The sequence below is a fragment of the Lucilia cuprina genome, chromosome 4 (assembly GCF_022045245.1).
Source record: "Lucilia cuprina isolate Lc7/37 chromosome 4, ASM2204524v1, whole genome shotgun sequence".
Taxonomy (NCBI): domain Eukaryota; kingdom Metazoa; phylum Arthropoda; class Insecta; order Diptera; family Calliphoridae; genus Lucilia; species Lucilia cuprina.
The window spans coordinates 83,102,330-83,108,052 of NC_060952.1; the positions used below are offsets into that span (position 1 = coordinate 83,102,330).

Below are 5,723 nucleotides of genomic sequence, written 5' to 3' on the forward strand. Positions count from 1 at the left end.
GTCTATAGTCTAGTCTATAGTCTAGTCTATAGTCTAGTCTATAGTCTAGTCTATAGACTAGTCTATAGTCTAGTCTATAGTCTAGTCTATAGACTAGTCTATAGTCTATTCTATAGTCTAGTTTATATATCTAGTCTATAGTCTAGTCTATAGTATAGCCTGTTTAAAATGGTTCACATCTTCAATTATTTTACCTATGCCGAATACGGCTTTTAAATTAATAATTCTCATTAACAAGTCATATGTCGCAAAACCAAGTTCTATGCTAGATTTGATGACACTCACGAATTCTATTATATTAGGTCCTCATATGACCCTAGCCCCTATGAAAAGACCCCATCAAAAATTCTCTTAAATGTCCACAATTGTATTCAACAATAAACGGCTTAAGTATGTATGTATGTATGTATGTATGTATATCGGCCTCGCCCGACTATAGTTTCTTACTTGTTTATTCTTATCTATACTCTGTTCTATAGTCTAGTTTATAGTATTGTCTATGGTATAGTATCTTGTCTAGTGCAAGTCTATTCTTGTAAATTGTTTTTATTATATTTTATAAATATTAAATAAAAAATTCAATTGCAACTTTTTCTAAATATTGGAATGACTTGTGAGTGGGTTTATGATCAAAAATATGTACATTTTGGCAATGTTTGAATAAGTAAGAAATAGAGTTCCATAACAAATGTTGCCGCAATTTTCTCTGACAATATTTATTAAAAACACATGCAGTTTTTCTTCTATTCATATTTTTTTTTGAGTTCAGTAAGAAATTGTTCTAAAAAATGTAGTAGTTGTTGTTGGATTCTACAATAAGTTTTCTTCATTCAATTTGTTGACTGTTTCTGTTTCTGCTTCTGTCAGCAAGTACAATATGAAACTGTAGCTAAGTAAATGAAATTAATATGTGTAATGTCAAAAAAAAGGAAGAAAATAAAAATAATTTTCACACATGTTTATAACATTTGTAAAATATATAAAAATCTGTGTTAAAAGTTTACAATTTGAAAAAATTCAAGAATTTGGTAAAATTTAACTGTTATAAAGATTTGTCATTTCAATAATTGTTTTTGTGAATGTTGAAACTAGTACAGTAGTGTAGGGTAGTAAAACTTTAAACTAAATGTATGACAGTTTAGACTACATATTAACTTAACAATAGACTAAACTGTAGACTTGTTGCACAATATGTTTAGAAACTCTAGCCTAGATTATAAATTAATAGTAAACCAAACTATAGGTTATTCGACAAGATTTTGTATCTGATTATTGACTAATAACTAGCCCATTTTAAAAACTTCTGCCACACTACTTATACTTAAGCTTTTTTCTACTCATGCTGTACTTATTTTTTACCCTACACCACTACAGTGAGGAGGTTATTATGTGTTTGTGCCTCACCTCATATTCAATTTTTGAGTCGATTAAGACATTTTCGACCGAACGTTTGTCTGGCTGGATGTGCGCATGCTCCAGGCGGCGATTTTCAGAATTGGAAAGAACCTGTTTTTTGACACAGAGATAAAGCCCATTGAAATTGGCTGAAATCGGTTCATTATTTCATCTAGCCCCTTTACAACCATACCTTCCGATTTATGCCATATTTACGTGAAATATACTACAACCTCTTCAAAAATCGTCACCACTAAGTTTTGTTTCATTATAAAACTGCCGTTGTTTGCAATGATCGGCTATTATTCGACCCTAGGTCCCCTTTAAAAAATGTATTTAAAGTATTGAGTTGACTTATAACTATTGTCTCTTCTCCAAATTTAGAGAGGATAAAGTCCCACATAGAAAATTAGTTTTCCATCAATAAGTTACTTACATACTTTGAGATTAAGATAAATAACGGATACCGTATCATACAGTCGACCATAACCGACCATACTTTCCCACTTATTCTATTTCAATGAAATCCAATCATATATTTTATTTAATATATACTTTTTTGTTATTATTTATTATATTTCGCCCTTTTTTATAGGTATGAACCTGGTCGCCGTGATGAAGGTTACACGGTGTGTCGTTACAATCAAAATAAAGGATATGTGGTCTTCTCAGCAATGGGTTCATTTTTTATACCACTAGCTGTGATGCTTTATGTTTATTTAAAAATTGGCTACGTTTTGACATCCCGTCGTCAAAGGATTGTTCGTGACGCGGTAAGTTGTGGTCGTTCTAAAGATGATGTTGATCATAATGATGAAGTTGATGTGTCGGTGTGGCTGTGGTGCAATTGATGGTAATGGTGTTTGTAAATTATGGTTTTTTATGGTGGTGATGTGTGAATGAATAAGATTAAAATTATTGTGGTTGTGTGTTAAAGTAATTTTTTTTTTATTTTTTTTTCGTTTGTTTGAAGGAGCAGCTTTATTTTGTAGCGTAGACATATTCATTTATTAGTGTGTATTATTAAGTTGATGGCAAAATATAAAAAAGTACATATTTTTTATATACATATTTTGAGTGGAAAATTCATAATAAAAATGGATAATTCAGGGCAAATATATTGTCAGAACGTGGGAAGATTAAATTAAGTTGCTTGTTAGTATTGTTGATAAATAAAATATAGAGTTATTTAATCACACAATATTAAATGTTATTAATAATACAGCAATAGGGTTTTTTTCGCAAAACAGTTAGGGTACAATATGATTGACCTCAATTTGATTATGAAAGTCAATAAACTAAAAAAAATATGTACAAACATACTTACATATATATTGCTTTAATTAAGGTATATTTCTGTATAAAATAACTAGAGGGTTTATGTTTATTTTGAGGATTATGTTTCAAGGATAAAATTATATTTTAATGTTAATATTTAACTGAATTTAATTAAAAAGAGATTATTTAAAAAGGCCATTATATAATTAATATAAAAATTTAAATTATATTGAATAAGATACTTTCTTGAAAATTCTCTAAATATGTGAATTATGAGCACCAATTTTTTATTAAATTCTAATCATAAAAACTAATCTGTGATTCCATCTGGCTCATAAAAGAACTCTCTGATAAAGTGTAAAACACTATATAAAGATAGATAGATAGATAGATAGATAGATAGATAGATAGATAGATAGATAGATAGATAGATAGATAGATAGATAGATAGATAGATAGATAGATAGATAGATAGATAGATAGATAGATAGATAGATAGATAGATAGATAGATAGATAGATAGATAGATAGATAGATAGATAGATAGATAGATAGATAGATAGATAGATAGATAGATATATAGATAGATAGATAGATAGATAGATAGATAGATAGATAGATAGATAGATAGATAGATAGATAGATAGATAGATAGATAGATAGATAGATAGATAGATAGATAGATAGATAGATAGATAGATAGTTAGTTAGTTAGTTATTTAGTTAGTTAGTTTGTTCGTTAGTTTGTTAGTCAGTTAGTTCGAGTTTCTATAGAGAATCCAAGCCCCGACCTTCCATACATACAGCGTTAGATACGGAAACTGTTTCTACCATACACTTTAGTGGAGTGGGTATATTGGGCTTGTACTGATGTTTGTAACGCACAATAATATTGATCCTATATCTATCTTTAAGTATGTCTGTCTGTCCGTCCATGTGAACCTTGTAATCAAACTACAGGTAATTTTGAAGATAATTCAATGAAATTTGGTTCTTGATCTTCAATTGCCCCAGGGACGAAGCCTGTGTAAAATGGTTAAGATCGGTCCATTTATTAACTGAATTTATGATTATGTTTAGTATACTCGTATGTCTATAAAAAGCATCAAAGTTTTATGATGATCCTCATGAATTTGATAATTATAGGCTCTCATTTCACCCTGGACCCCATCAAAACTTGACTCAAATGTCCACAGTTTTACTCAACAATAAATGGCTGAAGTAGATCTGAGGCAAGGTACAATTCAACTTAAATGTTTCATTATGAAAACTAAATCACATTTTACTTTAAAAGGCTAATAACTAGACAACTGTTTTATAGATTTTTAAAAGTTTCTTCAGATAATTTATATATGTATTCTCTAACAATAAATTTCATTATTCTATTCCTTACAGAACTCTGAACGCACAGCAGATCATGAAATTGATTGTGATAATTTTCTCTCCGAATCGGAGCACTTTCATTGTGGGCCACAAAAATTTCCTTCTTTCAAAACACGCTGGACCATTGAGGGTAGTGCGAGTGCTGGCAATAGTAAAACCAACAGTTTAAAATGCAGTAAATGCAATAAAAACTACATAGATCAAAATAGTTTAAAACATCAGGCTTCATTTTATGAACTTGTTGAAATTTCACGTCTATCAGTACAAACAACAGTATTACCACCTGTGGCAACATGTACATCGATTAATTGTCGTTACGGTGATGGTACGTGTACACCAACAGCTGCAGCAACAACTAACGTAACATTTAGCATAGGAGGAGATGGTCTGGGGCAGAGAGGCTCATCGCTACCGATACAAACATTGCATTGTACGGATAGTCGTACATCTTTTTCGGAAACTTGTTTGGCACAGGCAATGTCTCAAATTGGTAAATATGCCACAAATGGCCAACAACAGCAGCAGCAACACCATGGCCATCATACGCACAATCAGCATCACAATCATCAGCATGGTCACCACCACCATCATCATCATCGTGTACCCATGCGAGTTTCAACAACAAAACGAGATACAAAAACCGCCAAAACCTTAACCATGGTTATGGGTGGATTCATTGCCTGTTGGTTGCCATTTTTCGTTTACTACATACTGATACCATTTCTACCACCCGCTGCTGTCTCTGAAGGTCTGATGTCATTTTTGACTTGGGTCGGTTGGGTGAATTGTGCCATCAATCCATTTATCTATGCTTTTTACAATCCGGATTTTCGTACTGCATTCTGGCGGTTGACATGTAAACGAATTTGCAAGCAAAAGTCACCCGCAAATCATATGACCATGTTTAGAGGATAAAAGTTTTTAAAGCTTAAAACAGCAACTGCAACAACCAACCACTGTTGTTGCTGTTGTCGATATCCAGGACATTGCCGTTGTCAATGCTGTGGCCGTTGCTGTAGAAAAATACATGAAATGACATAGAAATAAGTAAAAGAATTTAAAACATACATACCAACGCACACCAAACAGAAACTGTTGAAAATATTTAGAAAACAGTGGTTTTTTTTATTAGTATTTAAGTTAAATTTTCTGTTTTGATCTCGGATATGTAATTTAAGTAGTGTTGCAGCAGTTTATTGTTATAAAAATTGTTAAATAACTTCAATATATATTTTTTAAACTTCTTCCAGTAAATAATTTTAATTGCTTAATTAAAACTGTAACACTTTTTATCATCATAAGTATTTATTCGTATTTAATATGTGTACAATTTTGTAAATTAATATTTAGTTTTTTTATTTTTAAATGAACTATTGTGTATACGTATAAAAAAATAAATAAATATTTAATTATTTATGCAGTTTTATTTAGGAAAATATATTTTTCTTTATTAAAAAACAAAATTAATTTTAAGCGCCTTTTAAAAAAATGTAAAAGTCAACTAGAACTCTAGTCGAACTGAAGTATAAAACTAAAACTTAACTAAAATTAACTAGAATTAAACCAGAACTGAACTAGAACTGAACTAGAACTGAACTAGAACTGAACTAGAACTGAACTAGAACTGAACTAGAACTGAACTAGAACTGAACTAGAACTGAACTAGA

The 5,723-nt window shown here is 30.6% G+C and overlaps 1 protein-coding gene across 1 annotated transcript in view; it reads right to left on the minus strand.

Moving 5' to 3' along the window:
* The window catches only part of LOC111675995 (dopamine receptor 2), a 13,215-nt gene that overhangs the window by 1,464 nt on the left and 6,028 nt on the right, over nucleotides 1-5,723 (minus strand). The gene's annotated exons all lie outside the window — the stretch shown is intronic.